The sequence below is a fragment of the Amblyomma mixtum genome, chromosome 7 (genome assembly GCF_055824585.1).
Source record: "Amblyomma mixtum isolate Tamu chromosome 7, ASM5582458v1, whole genome shotgun sequence".
Taxonomy (NCBI): domain Eukaryota; kingdom Metazoa; phylum Arthropoda; class Arachnida; order Ixodida; family Ixodidae; genus Amblyomma; species Amblyomma mixtum.
In genome coordinates, this window is record NC_143018.1 from 107096259 (window position 1) to 107121221 (window position 24963).

At 47.3% G+C, this 24963-nt stretch overlaps 1 pseudogene across 1 annotated transcript in view; it reads left to right on the top strand.

Annotated features, from left to right (window-relative positions):
- The window catches only part of LOC149337135 (uncharacterized), a 46085-nt pseudogene that overhangs the window by 15560 nt on the left and 5562 nt on the right, over positions 1-24963 (top strand). The window contains exons 6-8 of the transcript XR_016284603.1: positions 8740-8892; positions 10682-10912; positions 22030-22301. The product of XR_016284603.1 is annotated as an uncharacterized LOC149337135 (transcript). The remainder of the gene's footprint in view (positions 1-8739; positions 8893-10681; positions 10913-22029; positions 22302-24963) is intronic.

A 24963-nucleotide genomic window follows, 5' to 3' on the forward strand; every position in this document is an offset into this window, starting at 1 on the left:
CACAGCTTGACAAGGCCCAGGGGACCATTAGATGACAGTTTTGAACGTAGGAAAAACAAGTTGGTACTTTAAAAGAACATTGAAAGTACACCAAACAATATAAGAGATAAACATTACAATCGCGCATTACAGTAAAGAAAAAGAAAACACTTTGACAGCAGACATACAGTATCAATTTACACTATAATACATACAAAAATCACGACATTCAGCATTATGGCACGAAATATAAGAACAGCACATAAAGCAAAAAAGAATGCAAGTTACAATAGTACAGATAGATTAGCTGTTTACATTTGCATATGCATAAAATTAGTCCTCGTCTCCTTGGGCCTCCTTCAAATCCTGCAGAAGGCTTGAATTTGCAACTGCTAATATCAAAGAAGATTTAGAAGAACTTCAGTTTGGGATACACGGTGCATAGTACTTGAGAAAACAAACAATAGCGCCTACAATGACACACACAGAAGAATAACTATGCAGCACAAGCGCTATCTTGCGCTCTACAGTATGGAACTGTGACTGAAAAATGAACCTTCACGTCAGTGAAATATGAGCCTTTAGGCTGTCTACAAATTGTTATTACAGAAAGAAAGAAATATTAGTGAATGTTGTGTGAGAGGCTTGCATATTACTCTGTTTATTTATTTATTTACCCCTCAAGGCCAGTGGCATTACACAGATGTTAGGGTGGGCTTGTCTAAAAGGAAAGTAAAATAATAGAGCCCGGCCCGCACCGCTTAGAGCACAACGGGCTAGTGGCATTACACAGGGGGAATGGTAAATATACTAAAACTGAGAGAAAAATACAGTTGATTACATGAACATTAAACAGCGCCTGAATATACAATGTTAGCTAGTGCTACGCGGAACTGCTCGTAATTTTCAGTGCCGGCAACTTCTGCGGTAAGGTGGTTCCAGTCGCATGAGGTTCGCGGCAGGAATGACTGCGAGCAGCATTTTCTGTTGCATGACATACTTCCAACTTTGTGATCATGATCAATGCGGCGGGATACAGAAATTGTACGGGGGATGAGGTGATCACGAAGAGCGCGATGATGGTACAGCTTGTGGAACAGGGTGATACGAAACACTTTTCTACGCGATGTCAGTTATGGGAGGCAGATATTAGACTTCATAGCTGTGCGGTTGTAGTTAACAAGGATTAAACGCACAGAGTTATTTTGCACCAGCTCAAGATCATTAATGAAGTCATGAGCAGGGTGCCATACACGTGTTGCATGCTCGAGTTTTTATCGTATTAGTGTTTGATAAAGCAGTAGTTTCAAATTGGAAGGAACGTTAAAGAAGTTGCGACGTAAGTAGCAAAGCATGCGATTAGCATTTTCAATTATGTTCTCGGTATGAAGAGACCAGTTAAGATAATAAGTAATGTGGACGCCGATGCACTTATATGATGAGGCTGATTCCAACGAAATGTTATCGATGTAGTAGTGAGGTGGGACGGAAGTTTTTCTAGGTACACGCATGACTTTGCATTTGTTCATATATAGCTGCATTCACCATTCTTCGCACTGAAGTCAGTGGCGGTCTCGTCAAGTAGTCCCCTGCTTTGTACGTTCACCTTGTTAGCGGCTGTCTTATTTCACACAATTCCACGTTCTACACGTTGATAGGTATCGTGTTCCTGCCTTGGCGGTAGTGGTTTATTTTTAAAAAAAAAAGGAAGCAAAAGAGTGTTGCCGGCTGCGGCAATTGCTATCTAATATCTTAAGCACCCGAGCTGCAGCCGGCGGAAACGACAGGGAAAGGGAGAGGATAGTAAGGAGAAGTATAGAGGGGAGCGACAGCAAGAAAGGACAGGGGAGAGCTTTGTACACTATTTACAAAATACAAAAGTAATCAAGTTCCCGCCACCGTTGTCTTGCCATGCCGCCGGCGCGGCGGCGACGGCGGTGCCATTTACCTGCGGTTGCGGTGGCCAACAACCTCGTCGGCGGGAGGGGGGGGGGGGGGGGGGGGAGCCACCCATTCATGTCTTTATCCCACCAGGGACACAGCGACGCAAGCGAGGGGACCATCCCTTTCTGGCTTGACAAGGATCGCCGAACAGCCGCCTTGGGGACTGAGGGCAGAACAAATTAAGCCACTTCCCAGAACTGATAAATGAAGGCCGCTAACCCCACTGGTGAAATGTCCGGGCAGGTGCTTTGACCTTAGTGGACATGTCGTGGCAATTATCTCAGACGTCGACTCGTTTCGCCTGGTATCGAAATGAATATTGCTCGCGTAAGCGTTAACATTCAAAGATTGAGTAATGGTATAACGTCTATACCTTTCGCCATTTATTTTTCAATAACAAAGCGCAAAAAAATTTTTGTGCAAATAAAATGAAAAATCGTTGTTTCTATTTTTTCTTTTTTTATATACAGCAGTCTGTCCGCTCCCCCTAAAACCACTCTCTGTGACCGCCACTGACTGAAGTAATGTAAGGTTGTTAGTGTTGGTTATTTCTCTAAAAATGACGCAAACATCAGCGAATAGGTGAATATGAGAATCCATAAGAGAGCGGGGATCATTAATGTTAGATCAGGAACAGTAGCTAGGGTCCAAGAACTGAACCTTGTGGAACTCCGGAAGACACCTCTGTAAAACAGGTGTTATAACCGTAAGCAATAACTAATTGTGAGCGATTAAGTAGACATTCAATCCATTTCAATAAGTTACAGTCAATATTAAGATGTTTTAGTTTGTGAGCCAAAAGGTTGTGACATACATCGTCGAAAGCCTTTGAAAAATTCAGAAATATACAGCCAGTTAGTGATGATAGGTCTAGAATACAGTGCAATGCATGTGTAAACTATATTAACTGTGTTTCGCAAGAGTAAAGTTTTCGAAAACAATGTTGCGCTGACATAAAAAGTTGTTCAATGAAAGGAAGTTAACAAGGTTGGTGAATATTATATGTTTGAACATTTTGGGTCAAGTATTGGTAAGGGATATGGGACGATAATTAATAGGGGATGCTTTGCTGCCGGATTTGTAGACTGTAACCACCTTTCCGATCTTCCACTCAGTAGCAGCGTTGACTGGTCAATGCTGGAAAAGTTTGGTTAGTATAATGGGCGAATAAGCTGCAGTGCTTTTTAAGTAACGCAGTCATAACCCGGAGCGGAATGAACACTGAGTCCATCAATAAGCTTATTCACACCAGTAGGAGCAACAGTTATAGGTGGCATGAAAACATAGTTGAAGTGGTGAGTTGTAGGCATATGTATACATCAGATATGGGTGTAAAGTTGTCAGTGATTACGCGGTTAAGAATCGTGACGCGAACGTCGGAAGGGATGAGGTCGCCTAACGGGTCAGATAACGCAAAACTATCGTCGGTGGAAGGATTAATGACCCGCCAGAATTTTTGACATTGGTGGTTACATGTGAGTGGAAGTGCTTTTAGCGCTTTTGAGCGCCTGAACATACATGTTGGAAGCCGCTGAATACGAAGTCCGATCGCTCACTAGTTGGCGAGAACTTTGCGATGCGGTAGAGGCTTTCTTTTTGTTAGATAAACGTTTAATGTGATTATTACACTAGGGAGCTATTGAGTGGGTGGTAGCAGTGCGTTCAGGAGTGTCAATTGTTCTGTGAGTTGGGTGATTATAGCTGTGAACATGCTCGAGTTGGTTTGAATGCTGCGGACACCAAAGCTATGGGAAAGCATCGATAAAAAAAAATAGTTCATTATTTATCGCCTGAAAATTTGCTCCATTGTAGTCTCGTATTATTATTTTTTTTCTTTTTGTTAGTGTTCGGAGTGGCTAGATTAATGTCATAGTGCATTAGCAAGTGGTCGCTGATGCCTGGCAGGTATGTAATAGGTGAGACTATGTCAGATCGATTTGTCAGGATTAAATCTAGCGTATTAGCCGCGTTGGCTGTTATAGTCCCTTGTGAGCACAGATGCACTAACGAGAATACTGAGCGCACATCTAAAAATTTGCGACTTCGAGACGAGAACGGGGACATTAAAGGGGAGTTGGTATCCCATGTTATCTTCGAAAAAATTAGATCGGCAAATAAAACAATACTGAAATAGATCATGGTGCTTTGTTTTTAAGTGTTTCCATAAAAAAGTATGGCAACAGATAAGGAAAGGCTTAGGTGATCGTGATCGAGGAGGTTAGACTGAATTATAGTGCAACAGCTTGAAACAGGTCTTCACATCATTCATATATACTTTTGCATCTGAGCCTTGTATTTATTGCTGTATTTTGTGTTACAACTTGTATTTAACATTTTTCAATTTTGCTAAACCTGTTCTTTTTTGCATATATTATGTATTCGCCCCTCCTGCTTGGGCCTACTGTAGGCCTGCAGGATGTTCTAAATAAAATAAAAATAAAAAGAACATTGCAGGAGCCCGGACAAAGCAAAATTACACAAATTACGTTTGAATAGAGATTATGGCAGGAAAGTGGATGAAATATAGCTAAAAGAAGAATTGTGAACCGAAGCAAAGTATGTAATGAGCCAGAAATATGCATATCAAAGAAGACACTGCACTGAGAAAATGGACAGCATGAAATAAATGAGCAGCACAAGTGCAGCGTACAGGCCTTTATCAAAGAATTTATTTTTTGTTTATTTACCACGTCCTGGTAGTGTTAGCTCCATAAAGCATTATCAAAATTATCACAATTTTCAGTTTTATTTGCTTAGGAGAACGTTAGAGCATTAAGAACTTGGCTCATAAATGCACCTCAAATATTGCCATAAATCATCGTACTCTTCGTCCTGGGCCACAAGAGCTTGGGCTTCATGAGATAATTATTACGGTGCATTAACGAAAATTTCAACATGCCGTCAGCATGCAAAGATTTTATACTGGCGCTGAAAAAACCGCATTTTTTTAATTTTCGCTGGCAGGAGGGAGTAACTTTCTTGACTGCGCTGCTTTCTTCCTAAGCAAATGAAAGACGTGTATGCCGAGCAAAAACAATTCGAAAATATGTAGCGTAAGATATAACACTAATGCACTGTGAAGCTTGATGCCTTATTGGTCCAGTAGAGTGGAGAGCTGGGCGAGTTAATTGGTTCACGATTGTAGAAAGAAAACCAGCGCAAAAGACGGGGACACAGAACTCGGAACACAGAATACAGGAACACAGAACACAGCGTCGTCCTGTGTTCCTGTTGTGCGTCTCCGTCCTTTGCCCTTGTTTTTTTTTTCCTTAATTGGCCATGCACTTGTGGCAATTTAAGTGCACTTCCTGTGAATTTTGCACAAAAGTAGTGTATTTTTGCATTCACCTTTTTTACACGCTGAGTTGTTTTATCTTTTGGTCACTTCAGAAGGGAGGAGTTAGTATAGAAGTAATTTACTTGGAGAATACAAGGAAATATATCTTGCGATGAATTTTCTCATATTTTAATTCTGCCTGATGGGAATGCATTACGCGCCATACGGTGTTACTCACAACCAAACGCCCAAGGCTCTAAGTTGGGCAAAGCATGTATCATATATGTGGAAGTGCGAATATGGCTGTGGTGCGCTGGGCGTCTTGCATGCACAGCAGGAAGTGATTTGTGTCTAGACCATCCAGGAGGGCATGTACAAGGACGGGAAGATAGTACAAACGCTAAAAAAAAAAAAAAGCTAGCTGGGGCTAGAAACGCATTTTTCGTTCTAGCAAGTACCAACGTTGGGGAAAAGCAACCAGTTTTGGGCGCCTTGTAAGAAGAAAGGATGGTTCTGGGAAGCGGAGGCAGGGCTGCGTACGGCGCACGCGAGGTCGCGGGGTCACGGAGTAGCGCTGCAGCAGCACATCGGGAAAAGGTTAAATTCTTCCACTCGCCACTCGCAGCGCACCGCAGAGCCGGCAGCCTTCTCTCTTGTCCGCCTACCCGGCAGGTTCCGGCCGGGTAGACGGACAATAGTCGCGGGCGAGAGCGAAGGAGGGGGGGGGGCACCACATGAAAAGCATTAGAAGAATGTCACTGGCGCCTCCACTACGGCTCAGCTTGTACTATTCTGGCGCAGTGCTGCGTTTCGCCGTAATCGCTTGTCAGCAAAGTGAACACAGCACCGTGCCTTCCCGTGAATAGTACAAGCAGGGACGTCGCGGCCACATCGGCATTCGCAGTATAGCGCCGCCCTGTCGCTTATTTGCTCGCTTATCCTCTAACAAGTCAAAAAGTCTTCCTGTTGTGGCACGCCATCCATGGCTTACGACACCACGTCTGTCATTCCCCTTCATACTTCAAGCGTTTCTCTTGCTATGGAAGTATTAGCCGTTGCGGCCACCAATTCAAGCAGCGAGAAAAATTTCAGCGCCGCAGGATTCGTAATGAAAGAGCGCCGCTCTTGTTTCGATCAAGCCATCATCAATGAACAACTTGCATATTTAGAGTGATAAATCTATACCTTTATGCGTTGTGTCTTGTGTATAATCCCAAACTGTGATCTGGAATGCGAGGTCAAAATTTGAATGTCATTGAAATAAACTCATTTTCCTGAAATTCTCTTTTTGTGTCGTCGCCGCTTTGCAGGTCGGGCCGAGCACGAGCGTGCTCAGGGTCCTTCAGTGTCGGGCCGGGCTTCCTGTCGGTAGGTTAAGTCCCGGGCCGGGCGCGGGTTCGAAATTGCGGCCCGTGCACAGCTCTATTCAGAAACCTAATCACATTTCCTTTTGTGAAAAAAGAGCTATGTGCAGAGTTTAAATGGTGCAAGTATGAAGCTACAATGAAATCAATTACCAAACACATCGAAACATCAGTTGTGATGCCTGAAAAAAGATGTACTGCAACATATAAATACTCAAGTCTCGATAAGCAGGAATACTGAAGGGGAATAAAAACAGTTTTCTTTTGTTCGGGCTCACGCACCTGCTACAAACATATTCTTTATACATAGCAATAAAACTTGAAATAACTGTTTAAGAAGCCTTTTGGTCAAAGTATAGCTAAGTATGACTGAAAGGAGTCCGCAAGAAATGCACGGAAGCAGGCATGCAGTGTGACAGCGCAGCGCGACAGGTGCGCTTTTTAATCTCGCGCGCGCACTGAAGAACATGGGTTTATGGTTTATTGGGGTTTTAACGTCGCAAAACGAGTCAGGCTATGAGGGACGCCGTAGTGAAAGGGGTTCGGAAATTTCGACCACCTGGGGTTCTTTAACGTGCACTGACATCGCACAGTACACGGGCCTCTAGAATTTAGCTTCCATCGAAATTCGACCACCCCGACCGGGATCGAACCCGCGTCTTTCGGATCAGCGGCCGAGCGCCATAGCCACTGAGCCACCGCGGCGGGTCGAAAGACATGACGGGGACACGCCGAGGAGGCAACGCTGCAGTGCACGCTGCCTCCTCGCCTCTCGGCTCCTCGCGAGCAGCCCCGTCCGCTGACGAGCGGTGGCGGGGGAAAATCTAGGGAAAACATGCCTGTCCCCAACCGGACATGACGTCATTAAATATCACGTGACCTATGACGTCACGCGTATGACGTCATATTTTTTTGACCAATCAGCGTTTCCAGCCTGCCGTCCCGCAAACGCTTGTATCACGTCCGCCCTGCGCTGCCTGCTGCTCGGCCGCTCCTCCTCGCCAGTTGTGGCATGTGATGTGTCACGTGATTCGCTCTTGAGCTTGGCAGTCACGTCCGCCTCTGCGCCGACCGCCGCTGTGGACGCTCGCTCTTGCACTTGTGCCACGGGATGCGTCACGTGATTTGCTCTGCTTCTGCTGTGTGCTTCTCTTCTCGTATCCCGTCTACGTTGTGCGCTGTTAACATCAATTTGCTCTCGCTGAAGTCTTGAACAAAATTTACACCGTGTATAATCATGCTTAACAGAGCTTTCGCTGTGCATATCCTGGCGCAGCTGAGTTGAGCCACAGCCACTTCTTTTCCGCTTACAACCAATTCACGAATGTAGAAATCGCTACGACCAGAGTTAATCACAATGGCTGCCTGTGATCATAACTACTGGGTAGTTAGTCAAAAACACACGATAATCTACAGCACAGGAGGCTGTTTTGATGAGAAATGTGCGTGCAGGTTTACACTGAAATGTGACGTTGAACGAAATACGTTAGAGCGCGACGGTTGCTAGCAAGCTTTTGAGGATCCCTCGGAGCTCGCATGTACACTTCACGACAGCACACAACGAATTGAAGGCCACACGCTCGCGTTATCGTCGCCGATGTATTCATGCATGAGTGTATCAGCAGTCTGTCCTGCAGTCTGCAGCTTCCTTCGATAAATTATCATAGTTTCGCGTAGCCTATTTCTACCTTAGGCGCGCGTTGCAACGAGATGCAGCGGAAAGGCCCCATCCAAGTACTGGGGGACTGAGGCGGCCTACCTTACCGCTTTGCCGGTGTGACCACTGGTATGCTAACTTCCGGTGTTCTGTTTCCGGCCGTGTTTCTGGTCTTTGAATGTGGCGTCTTTTACTGGACGGAGAACTCCATTGCGAAGACGCCATTGAAATGCGATCACGGCAGTTCATTTTTTTCGAGCACTTAGAATTTGGAAGGGTTTCGGAACATCCGCAGCAACGCAGCCACCTTTCCGCGTTGAAAAATTGTCTGTAGTATTCCCCGAGAATATTCTATTCCTCTTGCTTAGTTTGATATTTTTATTTATAGCCCCTTTAAAGGGCTCTGTTATTCACGTCACGTGGTGTGCTAGCCCTGGGGCGTGGTTTCGCTGCCCTCGCGCTGCTGGACACGGTGGCCTACACCGGCCATTAACACTGGGCAAGTCATACTCCTGCAGACTGCCCCGTCCGAGAAGTTCCTGGCACCCGGCGCACAGAAGATCGACACAGCCCGCTACCGACGCCACGAGGACAAGGTGACAAAGGCGCAGGCTGTGGTCAGGGGATTCCTGGCCAGGCGGGACTACGCCAAGCTCCACGCGAGGCCCAAGGTATCTGCAGCCATACGCTATACGAATGTGACTCCACAGGCCTTCTCGCGACCCAGGAGGGCTGTCGCATTTGGGCTGTGGTGACAGCGTACAGCAGTGTCATACGTGAACTCTTTCCAGCCCTCAGAGCAGCTGCTCCCGCAGTAGAGTGTCGATCTTAGTGGTAGCCTTCCGTCTTCTTCAGGAAAAGATTGTACAACGCTCTTGTATTGATTGATGCATCGCTGTTAGCATAGGTGGCCAGTGATTGTGTTGTATGTGCGCTCGTTCTGTCTTTTTCTATATCTTTGCCACAGTCCTAAGCGTTAGACTTTTGTACGAATCATGAACCACCAACTAGCCCAGCTTTCTGCCTTGTCTGGCTAAGTCCGTGGCTTGTTTTCGGGAAAGAACATTTAGTAACGAGTTTCTTTTTAACGGCTCATTTGGTTTTAGCGTGTGACTAAAGTGGAGTTGCGCAGCGCTTTTAGAGCATGAGGTGAGGATACTGAGATGTGTCCGCGCCATTGTTTTTCTAACCATAGCTTCGCATGACAAGTAGTAGAGGACCTTCAGAGGTATGGATGTGGTATTTCCGCAGAAGCCAGTGCTAGTATGGTAGAGCAGAGGAGTAACGTCTCAGTGATAGCAACACCTGTATTTCATATTTCTCTCTTTCCTAGCTTATGAAAGTTACGTTTTTAGTTCAGTTTAGTTTAGTTTAAGGGGGTTTAACGTCCCAAAGCGACTCAGGCTATGAGGGACGACGTAGTGAAGGGCTCTGGAAATTTCGACCACCAGGGGTTCTTTAATGTGCACTGACATCGCACAGAACACGGGCCTCTAGAATTTCGCCTCCACCGAAATTCGGCCGCCGCAGCCGGGGTCGAACCCGCGTCTTTCGGGCCAGCAGCCGAGCGCCGTAACTACTGAGCCACCGCAGCGGGGCGAAAGCTCCGTTTTTGTGATTAGAACTGGGACACCTTTTCGATACAGGCTCACTTCAAAGGCAGCGGTATCCCTTTCAAAGAGTGTGCACCGTATAATCTACAACAGCTGTATCATACCGGTACTCACTTATGGGGCAGAAACGTGGAGGCTAACAAAGAAGGTTCAGCTTAAGAAGAACGCAGCGAGCTATGGAAAGGAAAATGGTATAGGTGTAACGTTAAGAGATCGGAAGAGGGCAGAGTGTGTAAGGAAACAGGCACGTGTTAATGACATCCTAGTTGAAATCAAGAGGAAGAGATGGGCTTGGGCAGGGCATGTAATGCGAAGGCAAGATAACCGCTGGTCCTTAAGGGTAACAGAGTGGATTCCAAGAGAAGTCAAACGTAGCAGGGAACGGCAGAAAGTTAGGTGGGCGGATGAGATTAAGAAGTCTGCGCGGATACAGTGTCCGCAACTGCCAAAGGACAGGGTTAATTGGAGAGGCATGGGAGAGGCCTTTGCCCTGCAGTGGGTGTTGTCAGGCTGATGGTGATGATGATGACCGCATAATCTTTGAAACTGAAATTTGTTCAGGGGCAAATCCTTTGGCGTAGTAGTTTTTGTTAGCTAGGGGGCTGCTCTCTGGGTGGGCCTGGGAATTACGCACTGTCGGGAGCGGGCCCTGTTTGGTCGCTCGCTTGAGGTTTGCGGGGCGCACGTTAGCTATCATGCAGGCATTGTAGTGGCAAAGAGAAACGCCTCTCGGGTTCCTGAATTTAGTTACGTTTCCTCCAGTTAATTGGATCTGGATCTGGAAACTGGACCACTGCGTATTCACTCCGGAGGTTAAAACGTCCTGATATCTCCGTCGTGGCCGCAGCCGCCGGCGCTGCTGCAGGAGGGCGAAGAGCAGTCCGTCTCCCTGGCCGCCATGGAGGAGGCCTGGAGCGTGCAGCGCTCCCTGCAGGCGCTGCCAAAGTTGCCCGACAGAGGCCCCCATCGTTCCTCGACGTTGCTGCTCGTCTGCGGCGGTCTGGGACCCGACAAGCTGCTCGACTTCAGCTGCGCGATCCTCGGCTACGGCGCGGGACAGCTCTGGCGCTGTGGAAAGGTGCGATCGCCGTCCGTTTGGAGGAGCCAGATGCGCAGGAGAAGTTAATATTGTGAAGGGAGAACAAGAACTAAATGCGGACTATAACAGCTAGTCGTCTGTCCCATTCCCTCCGGGGCCTTCCGTCATCAGTTATCAGACGACTGCGTAACAATTGTTGCAGTATGCTGCGCCTTCTCACCAATACATTTCTGTGCCCGGCAGCGCTAAAACATTTTGACCCCTCCTTTAGCGGCAGCTGCCCACACTGTAGTGCGGTGTCTTCTGACACCTATCACATGGTGTGGGCCTGCCCCTCCAACCCCGCTATTCCCCCATCCCCAACCCAACCCGGGAGGACTGGGAGGCGACCCTGCTCGGCTGCCACGACTTACAGGCCCAACAAGCCTTAGTCGGGCGCGCCCGGGCGGCGGCAACCGCCACTGGGGTCCCATACTAGGGACCTCCACCTAGTGTTTGTAAGGATCAGTCCCTGCTGATCCGAACATACCTACTGTCCCTTTTAATAAATGTTTTCACCACACCTCCATGGCAGGACCCCACATCGTCATGTGCACAATGATGATCTGCTTTCCTCCTTCTTGAAGATGTAGATATGAAGAGAAATGTGGCTGCGTGGACGTAATGGTTCGTATTTTCGTGCGTTATTAGCAAGCTGAACCTAGGCGCCTTAGTCGCAGAGTCCTTGAGACCCTGATGATGCCTGGGTTCTTTGAAGCCGCTGTAGAAGCCGGTGGCAATGAAAAAGAGGTGGTCAGTACAAAGCAGACTGTAGGAAGTGTCAGGCCTTCCAGGTGAAGCAGAAGGACGATAGCGGGCAATGTTTTGTGTTTTTGAAGATGGTCGTTTTTTCGGTCTGGTCTAGAACGACTGAATAGATAGACTTTGATCACCTTTGGCTTTCGAATGGTTTATAATGTACATGGCAGTAGCACCTTACTTTGTATGTAGGAGGTTTTTCACTCTGCATCAGCCAGTCACGCGCATTTAATGTGTCTCTAAAATGGGAGGACCATTGTGGAAGGTCGGAATTGGCATGTTGTTTTCGCTTTTCTCGCAATTGATTCTGCTAAAAACTGCGCTCATGGGCATCGTGTCCTTGGGTATTTTAAAAGCCACGCTATGAGTCTACATCGTACTTCTCCGAATTATTCCTCTGATCAGTCCTCGTCACGCTTCTCGCAGTGAAATTCAATCTTCTTGCGCTACCGTTGCCATGGTTTCGCGAGCCTGCCGAAGAACGGTAGCCTCGCCACTGAGGTCGCTATTTAGTTCACGGCAGAGCACACATGGACAGCATTTTTCACAAGACTGCCCGTTTCGTGATCCAAGCTGATAGAACTATAAGATACAGAAAGAATTGCGTGTGCAGTTGAACAAGCTCAAGGTTATCATTATCAACGCGGAAATTAGGGGGGGGGGGGAGGGAGTTGAGCGGGTAATGTCGTAAAGGAAAGCAATAAAGGTCACTTTTTAATGACACAGGGGATTCAAAAGAAAGCAAAACAGCCGGAAAGAGTCAATTGAAATACAGAAGAAATTTTCATGAGTAGGACATGCAAACCGAAGGAAAGATAACCGATAGTTCCTTGGATTACCGCAGTGTATTCCAAAAGAAGGCGAGTGCAGCAGGGAGGGAAGTTACTAGGCGGATGAGATTAGGAAGTTCGTGGTAATAAAGGGGTCGAAAGGGGCCGAAAGTGGCTGACAACTGGGTTGATTATACGTCAATGGCAGGGGGTTGTGTTCGCAGTAGACATAGCTAGGATGATGGGGAAGTGAGTTCTGCTAGATATAGCTGTTAAGTATGTTTAGCTTAAGGGACTCACATTCTGAACTTGAAGTGGCTTGCATAGCTGCTTCTGATTCTCGTCGTTTCCGCAAACTTTCTTCTCGTTGTTCCTCTGGTTCCTGGGCACGTTGTTTCCGCTTGGCTTCATTCCTTTTAGCTTACCTAATCCCAGCTTCTGAACTCGATACAGCTCGTTTTGCTGCTTCGGCTTCTCGTCGTTTCCGCAGTCGTTCTTCGCGTTGTTTTTCCGTTTCTTGGGCACGTTGTAACCTCTTTCTTAATAAGGGAGTAATTACTCGTTGACGTCCACCCGAGCGCAGCCATACGGCTACAAAGGAAAGCTCTACAGCTTTCACAGAAACTTCGTAGTTAAAGAGAAATTCGTCCTGGTCCGAGGTTCGAACCCGGGACCACCGCTTCACCGGAGCAGTCGCTCTACCAATTGAGCTAACCGGGACGGCAAGCTTATGGTAGGGCGAGAGCGAATTGATCAATAACTCGAAGTGGGAACAGTGTTGACCAAATGTTTAGGGGAATCCCCCAAGGTGGAGTAGATTTGTAATAAGGGAGTAATTACTCGTTGACGTCCACCCGAGCGCAGCCATACGGCTACAAAGGAAAGCTCTACAGCTTTCACAGAAACTTCGTATTAAAGAAAAATTCGTCCTGGTCCGAGGTTCGAACCCGGGACCACCGCTTCACCGGAGCAGTCGCTCTACCAATTGAGCTAACCGGGACGGCAAGCTTATGGTAGGGCGAGAGCGAATTGATCAATAACTCGAAGTGGGAACAGTGTTGACCAAATGTTGAGGGGAATCCCCCAAGGTGGAGTAGATTTGTAATAAGGGAGGAATTACTCGTTGACGTCCACCCGTCCTCTCGTTGACGTCCCATAAGCTTGCCGTCCCGGTTAGCTCAATTGGTAGAGCGACTGCTCCGGTGAAGTGGTGGTCCCGGGTTCGAACCCCGGACTAGGACGAATTTTTCTTTAACTACGAAATTTCTGTGAAAGCTGTAGAGCTTTCCTTTGTAGCCGTATGGCTGCTCTCGGGTGAACGTCAGCGAGTAATTACTCCCTTATTACAAATCTACTCCACCTTGGGGGATTCCCCTAAACATTTGGTTAACCTCTTTCTTGCATTCTTCCTAGCTTGCTTGGCTGCCGCCTTGAGTTAAATTGTTCAGAAGCAGTAGAGCAACAAGACTCAGATATAACTCTTCGTCGGTGACTTCCATGGCGAGACTCCTCGAGGAGCGCGGCACTACCGGCTTCTCCTGGCTGCGGTGGAGAAAGCAAGCTGACGTCACGCGTCGCCACAGCAACGGAGAGGCTGACGACACACCATCTGTTAGGCGAGGCGGCGGCTCCTCGAGGAGCAGGGGGTCCACGGACCACGCGACGAGCGGTTAGACTTGGCGTAGTATTGCTTTCGCAATAAAAACTTTGCGACTTCAACCGCAGTGCCACTCAGCAGGGCTTTTGCTTGTGCGTAGCGGGCCAATTAGTCGGCTGCTACGTTAATCCACTTGTTGCCCGATGTTGACGTTGGGAACGGGCCGAGGAAATACATTCCAACCTGTTGAAAGGGCTTGCTCGCTGGTAGTATGGGCTTCAAAATTCCAGCTGGCCTGATCGGCGGCGTCTTTCGTCGTAGACACTCACGGCATGCTTTGACACGTTGTAGACACTCACGGCATACCTTGCGACGTCAGCGCATATAGTAGTATTTGTCTTCAATTCGGCGAAAGGTGCTGCTAAACCCTTGGTGTCCAGCTGTTGGTGCGTCGAGCGAAGCCTGCATAATTTCTCCTCGTAAGCTGTTCAGAACGACGAGGAAGCACGCGCTCTTGTTGAGGGCGAAAATCTTCACGAGCATGTCAATTCGCAGACACGAAGAGGACAAACCATGCGTGAACGCGGCTGGGGATGAAGAATCCTTGCCTTCCAGACACTGGATGCGAAGCTGAAGGTCGGTTTCCAAGCGTTGGTGCTGCGCGAAGTCGCTGGTGCTTGTCGGTGCCAAAAAGGCGCCCTCATTGTTTCCTTCCGGCGGCTTCTCGACGGGGGCTCGACATAGGCAGTCCGCATCGGTGTGGTTACGTCCATATTCGTAGACGACGTTGATGTCGAACTTCTGTAGGGGCAAGCTCCACCGAGCGAGGCGGCCGGAGGTGTATCAAATTGGCAAGCTATACGGGGCGTTGTAATCGCTTACCACTTTTAAGTGGTCGTCCGTACAGGTAGGGGTGGAATTTCGACGTAGCCCAGACAGTGACGAGGCACTACTTCTCAGTTGTCGAACAGTTAACCTCGGCCTTGGATAGGGAACGGCTACAGTATGCGATGGTTTTCTTTTTGCGACCGACTCCAGGCCGTCGGTTTTCTGAGCGAGGACGGCGCGTAGGTCCACGCTGTTTGCGTCGGTATGAACTGCTGTAGCTCTAGGAAGGTCGCAGGATAACTACGTCCGTTGACGGATAAGTACGTCCGCACAGTGCGTCGTCTCGATGACGTACTAAGGTGAACTCCTGTGGAGCAGATTCGTGGGCCGTCTCAAGCGGTCGTGACTTTCCTTAGTTGCGCGGTGAATGTCCCATTCATCATTGAATAATCAGCATTTGTGTCCACTAGAGAGGTGACTTTATAGCCGTCGATAGCCACTTCTAGATTGGATATCCTGGCTCTTGCGCTACACGTCGCCCTCGGCGTCGGGTATGCGGGTCATAGTTAAGGCGTGTCGTCGGGGCTTTTCTGGTTGGCAACGTCGTTCTGAAGTCTGATCGCGTCGCGGTCGAGCTCGTGGTTGAGTGCGGCGACGGCGTAGAGGCGCAGCGTCATGGAAGATCTTAAGCACCAACTCCAAGGACCCTTCCTAGGCGTACGCGCTCAGCGTCGGCGCTCTTGGCGTACGCTAGAACCGGTCTGCGCATGCGCACTGCAGGAGACGCCAGCGAACCTCGGCGAGGCGCCGATATCTGTCACTGCTAGATATCTGCGCCAGCGCTAGCGCGAGCGCCGGAAGCTGCTCACCGTCACGTCTCTCATACACCAATGGAAGGACGCGGTTCTCGGGACATCCGGTGCGGCTTTTCGCGCGCTTTTCAATTGCTGTCTACATTTTTGCTTGGTGCCGAGGCTGTTCGCGCCATGTCGCAAATTAAAATAATAAATGAAAGTCTGATCGCCGCAGTAGAAAGGCGGCCGTCGCTCTGGCAGGCGAGCCATAAAAGCCATAAAAATAAGCTAATAAAGGCAGCATTGTGGCTTGAAGTGGCAGCGGAGATTCTGCCAAGCCTGCCAAGCACAGGTAAGCCGATATCTTGCTTGTGACGAGTGCTGATTGAGTGAAATGTGCTCGAAAACGCTGTGGCAGTCAGACTGTTTTGGCCAGCATCTGCCTGTAAGGTCTGGCAACCACACAGCAGCGTGAGCACAAGCGCGAGCAGCGTGCGGCAGCGCTAGCCAGCGCCTAGTACCATGGAGATGCGTACTGCTGCCAGCGCCTGTCGTTGCGCGGCGCCAAGAGCGCCGACGCTGAGCGCGTACGCCCAGGAAGTGTCGTTGGAGTTGGGGCTTTAGGCGTTTCGCTCGTGAGCAACCTCACTCCCAGAGGTTGCTCTGTTTAGTTTCTCCTTCGGAAGCTGGGAGACCTTCCTCGTACCGCGGATGTGTAGCTGCGGCCTGGCGACGCGAAGCGCGAGGCTCACGGAGATGCTGAGTGGGAGAGGCTGTTCGGCACGTATACTCCTCTCGACACATGTAGTCGTCAATTTCTCGCGGGCATTGGACGAAGCGTGGTTTTGGTGCGTCAATGGCAAAACCACGAAGACTGATATGTCGGTACGGGCAGTGACGAAGAATACGGTCAGCCTCATCGCAATGGAAGCACAGCGGGCGGTTGTCGCAAGTCCTTCAGGCGTCGCATTTCCCGGGTTTTGCGTGTCGCTCGTTGACTGGGCGGGCAGGGGCTATGAGGTGGTGTTTTGGAGCGACTGGTGCACATCAAAGAGGAGGACTTAGAGGGTGTCGTTGGGGCTCAGGACTACGTACTGCAGTGCCATAGGTTATGACTAGACGTCCTGCTGGAGTCGTCGATGACGGGGAGCCATGCGCATGCTGCGCTTCTTCGCGGACGGTTTCCCCAAGGATCGCAACTTGAGGCTGAAGTTGAAGTTGAAGTTGAAGTTGAAAGTTTATTGATTAATACAATAAAATTTACAATTCTATACAGCGAGAGGTCCCATGGTACAAGACCGCGGGCGGGACCTCCCATGAAAATAAATTTCAATAAGCAACATAATATAAAATACACAACACATTAACTAGCGACGAAACAGAATAAATATAGGCACATAGTGTAATATTAGTTACTGAAATATTTAAATACAAACAATGTAATGCACGATAATGTAAAATAAAACACTCACAGATGCCGCGATACATAGAATCAATAACATAACAAAAAATCACAAATTAAGAAGGAAAAGCTTTAGTTTGACCTTGAATAAAGAAAGCGTATTAGTTTGTTTGATGTCCATGTTCAAAGAATTCCAAAATGATACGGATGAAAAATGAAGGCATTGTTTCCCGTAGTTAGTTCTGACCTTAGGTAGTAAAAAGTTATTACGCAGCGCAAAACGAGTGACGGTGTTGCTCATGATCGTGCCGGGAGGAAATATGCTTAGCGGGAGATAATGATGAAGAATCTTAAAGAATAGGATACCAAGGTTGTAAAAATAAAGGGCCGAGATAGGTAGAACGTTTAAATCTATGAACAAAACGCGGGAGGGTGACATTCGAGGGGTATTGGTTATGATGCGCATGGCTTGCTTTTGCAGTTTTATTAAAGGCCAGAGATGAATATGATAGGCATTACCCCAAGATGAGATACCGTAGTTTAAGTGGCTGTGGATGAATGCGTAGTAAAGAGATAATAAAGTTTGGACTGGAAAATAGCTTCGGGCTTTAATTAGTGCGCGTAATCCATAAGAAATTTTCTTGCACGTTTCAGCTACATGATGATGGAATTTTAAGTGAGGGTCAATGATAACACCAAGAAAAGAAACTCGATCTTGCGGTGAAATAGCAGCAGAATTGAGGTATAGAAGTGGTGTGATGGGCAATGACTTCTGAGGGGGATGGAAAATCTGAAAACAAGTTTTAGTGACGTTCACGGACAGGCGGTTAATGTGGCACCAACGCTCAAGAGAATTAAGATCATTCTGTAGGTTAAGAATCAGCTGATTAATGTCCTGGTGCGATGATAGCATGGTAGAGTCATCTGCGTATAGTATACTATTGCAATTCTTTAAACAGGATGGTAAAGGTCTGGCAAAGGCTGGTTGGAAGATGGTAACAGGCGACGCAACTCTTCCCGTGCACTGTCAATTTTCAATTTCAATTTCAATTTATTTTCGAATTTCTTTTACAGGAAATACAAACACTTTTTGGACCCATAGCCAGCGGCTAGTTCGGGTCCAAGTACACGAAACACGTAAAAGCAAATTCAAGAACGGCGGACATATACAGAAAAGCGTAAGCGTTGTACAAGATTAAAAGCAAAGCAGTCTAAATAACACTGGTAGATAACATTCGGCGCGGCAAAAGAAAGAAAATAGCTTTGAAAACATGACATGCAAAAAGAACTTTCGGACATCAAGTGTTAGTAAAAACTATCGTGTTACATACAAAGTACATAATAACAGAAAACTGTGACGAAAAAAGAATTTCAGGTTAAATCAATTATTTCAATTAAGTGTTTTTTAAACATACCAGCAAAATTGTGTGAGTTTTTAAGAGAAATGGGTATCGCGTTCCAAATTTTTACCCCAGCAGACTCCACTAAACGCTCACCATATACATTGCGGATGGTAGGGAGGTTGAAATTGCCGAAAGAGAGGTTTCTAGTGGACCGAAGCGGGAGATGTAGTATTGATGCATGAAAAGGGTGGTTGTGTCTTACTATGTTGTGAATACATACAGAGATTTTTAATCGGTACAATGAATCAAATGGAAGGATCATTGACTTGCGGAATAACGGTTTGCTGTGCTCATAACGGTTGGACTTGTTTATTATTCTTAATGCACGTTTTTGAAGACGGATAATAGGATTTAAATACGTATGGTAAGTTCCACCCCATGCTTCGACACAGTATGATAGATGGCTTTCGATGAAGGCAAAATAAAGCATTCGTAATGTAGAGATGTCAAATAATTCCTTAACCTGATGAAGAGCATGACATCCAGATGCCAACTTCCCGCAGACTGCCTCAATTTGGTGTTGCCAGTGTAAGTGGCTGTCAAATGTGACACCAAGATATTTAAATGAAAATGTGTGTTCTATTAGTGCATTATTTACAAGGATTCTGACATCAGTTGGGGCGATTAGCTTTCTTCTTGAATGGAATATCAGGTATTTAGTTTTTTTCGTGTTTATTGTCAGCTTGTTAGCTGAGAACCATTTCGCTATTTTATGGACTTCTTGATTCCATACTCCTCTAGCTCTTTCATTGTATCTGCCGTTATAATTAAACATGTATCATCAGCATACATCAGAAGTTTTGAACAGCCGATAAATGAAGGTAAGTCATTAACGTATAAGGAAAACAATAATGGACCAAGTACGGATCCTTGCGGTACTCCAGTGTAAAGCTTGTGCGGTGAGGATGTAAAGGAATTCATTACCACAACTTGTTCACGGTCAGTGATATAACTAGTGAGTAGGTCGGAAATATTATGACGAAAGCCGTAGTGTTTTAGTTTTGTTATCAGTATAGAATGATCAACTGTGTCGAATGCCTTTTTTAAATCCAAAAATATTACTCCAACTAACATGCCATTGTGCAAAGCCGTGTTAATTTTCTGGGTAAGTGACAGAACTGCTGTGGAAGTTGAATGGTGTGACCTGAAACCATGTTGTTGTGTAGTGAGGATACCGTATTTATCTAAAAACTTGTTGAATCTGTTTGCAAGAATTTTTTCAAAGATGTTATTAATTGTGCTAAGAAGAGATATTGGCCTGTAGCAATTTGCGTCGTTCCGGTCACCGTCCTTATATACTGGTACTACCTTCGCTGTTTTCAATACAGACGGATACTTGCAAGCATTAACAGAATGGTTAAAAAGCGAGCACAAGACGGGACCAAGGATGTCAAAATTTTCTATCACAGCCCTATTGCTTATGCCGTCTAAACCTGTCGCTTTATTCGTCGGCATCGTTAAAACAACAGACTGTATTTCTTCTAGTTCAATTCGGAACAAAACAAAACTATTTGGAATCTTAGACTCAAGGTCTATTACATTTAAGTCCTGTAGGTTCTGCGCTAGGAGTGGGCCCATAGAGGCGAAAGTTGAGTTGAAGTGTTCCGCTGTCCCCCTGTCTACTGTTTCAGGGAGTATATGCGGAGCCTGTTTGCTACCCACAATGTCTTTGAAAATGTGCCAGAGTATTTTTGAGTTTCCATTTGCCCTCTCTATGCGTTCTCTGTAAAATTCTCTTTTACGAGCCCTCATCATCGTTACCGACTTGTTACGCATCTCCTTAAATTGACGCAGGTAAAAGTCGTTCTCTTTTTTATGCTTCCATTTCTTGTACCAGTAGTCCTTTTTCTTTAAAACTTCAAGAATGGGCTTAATCATCCAGGGACAAATTGGTATGGTGCGAGAGCGACCTTTGATCTTTTCAGTACTGTTTGATATCGCACCTTTAAGAATATTAATAAAGTTTGAAAATTCGGTGTCAACATTCTCGTGATAAATCTCATCAAAATTTACTGATAAAAGATTGTCACGCAATAGTTGGTAGTTTATCTTGTTAAGGCGGTGAAAAAAATAGGTTTCTGCTTTTGGCAAATTATCTATGTCGACAAATATGGGAAGGTGGTCAGACAAGGGGTCATCGAAAACATCAGCAGTAATACCTGTGGTGAAATTAACGAGTGCATGATCAATTAACGTTGCTGATGTGCTCGTAACACGAGTAGGTGTCTTGATAATATACTCGTGTCGTAACACGAGTAGGTGTCCTGGATGTCATCGCGCAGGTTGCCTCCGACTGCTGTGCCATCCGAGAGGGTAGTCGAGGTCACTTGGAGCTGGCCAGTGAAATGGCGGGCTCGTGCTTCCAAGGTTTTCTCAATGGTGCCTGCTTCGCTGGTGAATTCAGCCACGGTCTTCGGTGGATTGAGGGTTGGATCGTCGAAAAGTGCCTCTTTTGCACCTCGCATCGAAATCTCCACCTTCTTCTCCTCCGTCATGTCAGAATCGGCACATTGAAAAAGGCTTTTCGTGTCTTTTACGTCCTATGGTCCACTGTCTCATTCGGGTGCTGGATGCGTGGCTGTAGAAGCAGTTGCGCTCTTTCTTTCCTGGCGACGCTTGTGAATGTCTTGAGGAAGTCTCGTCTGAATGATTTCCACGTCGCCAGAGAACCTTCGTGATTTGCATACCAAATTCTGGCTGGTCTTTCCGGGGCGAAAAATCATGCCTCAGTTCCGTCTGGTCATCCCATGTGTTGAATGCGGCGACACGCTCACTCTATTTCCGCCAATCTTCAGAATCCTCGCCCGGTGAACCACTGGACTTGGGCGCAGTCGAGGCTGGTGCAAAATAATGGAGGCTCGCGTCATGGCCATGGTTGACGTCGGAATTGAGGAGTCGTTCTTTGCTCGCGTGTGGTCCGGTACTAGTCCGTATTCTGGTGAACGCCTGTGGAGACGACGGCTGCTTCACACTTCGTCTTCGGTTGGGACGGCTTCTGCGGTTTCCTCGTGATCTGCTTATTCGGGACGGCTCGGAAGTAAGAGACGGCTTGGACGACAGAATGAGCAAGAGGTTGCTGTCGCTGCCAGCGAGCCCTGTTTGACTTGAGTCCCATGTAGAAGACAACAACCCCCCGTGCTACGGCAACCCGGAAAGTAGGCTGAACATGCGCGATATAGTGTGCCATCCCATGGTGGGACGGACACCGAGGAGGATGAGGGGGATGCTTTGTGTCGAGAGTACATCACGAATTTTCACCACCTGCAGACAGTTTAAACGCTTCAAAGATCGAAAGTTGTAAATCTCAGTGAAACATTTCTAGGAAATTAAATTTCTTGCTTTTTGATCCGTTTAGTGAGGCTCGGGGGAAACCATTGTAGTCCTGAGCTCCCGAGTGTTGTGTGTCTGAGCATGCTAACATTTAAAGTGCTTCGCAATGACGGCCGCACTACACGATCCAACAGCAAGCTCAGTGGCTTGAGAACTTTTTGGCCAATAACTTGCACTGCTGTCGTTCTAAAACAATGACAGTACGGCCGCCTTGTGACCACGTGGTACGTGCAGCTTCCCCAACCCCGGCACCAGCACGCGGTGACCTGCCTGGGCGGCGCCCTGTACGTGCTGGGGGGCCTGGACACGCGGAACAGCCGTCGCGGGCTGCGTTTGGCCACCAGCACCTGCTTCCGCTACCAGTTCCTGCCCGGCGAAAAACAGGAAGCCTCCCCGGCGGGCTGTTGGGAGCGCCTGCCCGATATGCGCCACGCACGCATCAACCACGCCGCGCTGGCGCTCAAAGGGCGGGTGTACGCCATCGCCGGACAGGACGAGTTCGACGTGTGCGTATCTTCTCCCATCACGAAATTGTACACTGGCACTCTTGTGGGTGATTATACTAAGCAAAAGAATGGCAAGTCGATGTAGTTGACTATGCATTATTGAGACCTGAACAGCTTGAATACGACGAAGGACAAAGAAAAAGCCCCTAGTGCGTGTTTGTATCTTTTTTCTTTTCTGTCGTCGTCTTAGCTTTGTTCATGTCTGAGGAGTTTCTACTGAGGCCATATATTAGACCGCACGTACTGAATACGATTCTGGCCACGTGTCCCAATTTAGGTCGTTTTCGATGACAGCCGGATGTCCTAAACGCCGGAAGCGGATGCTCGTTCTGCTGGGACTGTTAGCGGCGCAAGGAGTGAATGAACCGAAGATGTTGTAGAGCATGCCGTAGCGAAGGCCTGTTCGCAATTGTATTTTTACCGATTAAAAGAATACGATCATAGGAGAGTTCAGCCAAGTTTTCATTTGCGTATCACATGGCTACATTAAGGAGGTCATCAAAAGCCCCTCCTTTCACCCACAGGGTCTTGAACAAGCATATTACAGAGGCCTTTCTCCGCACTTATAAAGGCCAGAGGTGTGCTTAGAAATGGTTAATGGGAGTCTGACGTACAAAAGCTACTCAGGCTATGTGGGACGCCGTACGTAGTGGAGGGCTCCGGAAATTTCGACCACCCGGGGTTCTTCAACGTGCACTGACATCGCTCAGTACACGGGCCTCTAGAAATTCGCCTTCATCGAAATTCGACCGCCGCGGACGGGATCGAACCCGCGTCTTTCGGGCCAGCAGTCGAGCGCCGTATACCCACTGAGCCACCGCGGCGAATAAATGGAGCGCTTAAAAAAAAATTGAAGTACACATCTATGCACCGCTTTGCAGTGACAAATGGGCATGCTGTCTGCCATGCCAAAAAAAAAAAAGCAAGACGCCATGACTACTTGCCGTCTGCAGCATGGCTAAACGCAAGTTTCGGGTATGATTGGGCCTCAGCAGAGTGCAGTCACGTTTTGCATTCCTTTTTTGCAGGCACTGCAGGAACCGACACTAACTCGTGAGGTATACTCGCGAGCTCAACGCAGAGCCACCGCAACGCAGCTATTGGCATCCTTAAGTGAGGTAGAAAAAGCACCTCCGGCATGTCAAAAGCGTTGGTGTAGTGAGGCGTCGCTGAAGATTGACCATCTGCAGAGTGGACTCATGCTTCCATACACTGCGCACGTTCATGAGGCTGCGCTTCAGAAAAAGCTTGAGAGCTCGCCACCACGTTGGTTATTTGCCTCTTTGAGGTCCTGAGCATCCGTTATGGGAGCGTGCGCTATGTTCGTGGCGTCACCTTGCGGTTTCTTCGGCACTTTTCCGCTGCATCCGAGCCGCCGTATCCGCTTCCGGCGATTCGGTCAATCAACTGTCGCCGAAAACGACCATAGTAGCTATGCGGACCCTAGTTTACAACAAGATACGAACCATCAATGCCAGCGCTGATACTGTGTTATATTAAAGCGAAATCATTTCTTGCCTCATGAGTGGCGTGGACAGGATGTGTCACCACGGGCTTTGGAAAGGAAGTGTGGACGGAGCGTACCCTCATGAACTGTCGATCATCCAGTAAGAGTATAATTAGGATTTGTAATTATTGATAGTAATTGAATGCGAAGTTTGAATGACAGAATTACTAAATGAAATAAAAATAATAAGGCAAATAATTTCGCTAATCACGCCGAGGAATTCACAGAGTTGGTGAATTGCTAGTAATTCACCGAGAACAATAAAATGAAATTAATTGAATAATATTAAAACTGAATAACTAACAACTAATTAATATTAGCTACTAATTATTCATCGTTAATTAATAGCTAATTGTGTACTTGTTATTTCAATTGATTTATTATTTAACGAATTAAATAATTGCCATCAAAGATCAATAACATTACTTATTAACAGAGGCAACGGAACTGAAAATGTTTTCACATTTCGTCTAGTAAGGAGACTTAATGCACTAATTTTTGCACACTGCGTGTCACCACAACCACGATGTGCACGGGCAGCGCTCCTGTGCAGAACTTCCTGGCTGCATCATTACACCCGTTATCATTACACCCTTGCCGACTGCGCTCCCGGCGAACGACTTGCAACGTGCGCATAGGTGTTGCGTTTGAATGCACTCGCTTGCACCCGAATGACACAGGATGCGTGCTCGGCAAGTTGCTCGGCCCGCTCAACCTTATGCGCGGAGTCATATGGGGCTGTGAACACCACAAGTTACGAATAGAAGAGGAGTAACGGGAAAGGTTCGAGTTAATGATATTGTGGCCGAAATGAAGAGGTGGAAATGGACTTCGACAGGACATGTGATACTGGCTGATTCTGAGGACAGTGACAAGTGCATACGACACCGTATATATTGCCGCGAAGCTTTTTAGTGTTTATGTGTTCGTGTTAACTCCGCTGGCACGCAACTTTATCGCTTTATCGGTGATGCAAGACACGATCACATTTATCTCGTAGGATCGCATCCAGACTGGAGTGATTCGACGTTCTTCGATACTGTTGTGGTTATTTTGTGCGCCGTATCTCGAAAGTTCGTTGACAGCCGAGAGCGGCGGGCGTTATATTCGACAACCGCCGCGCACCCCCAACCACAACCCCACAGAGAGGACTGC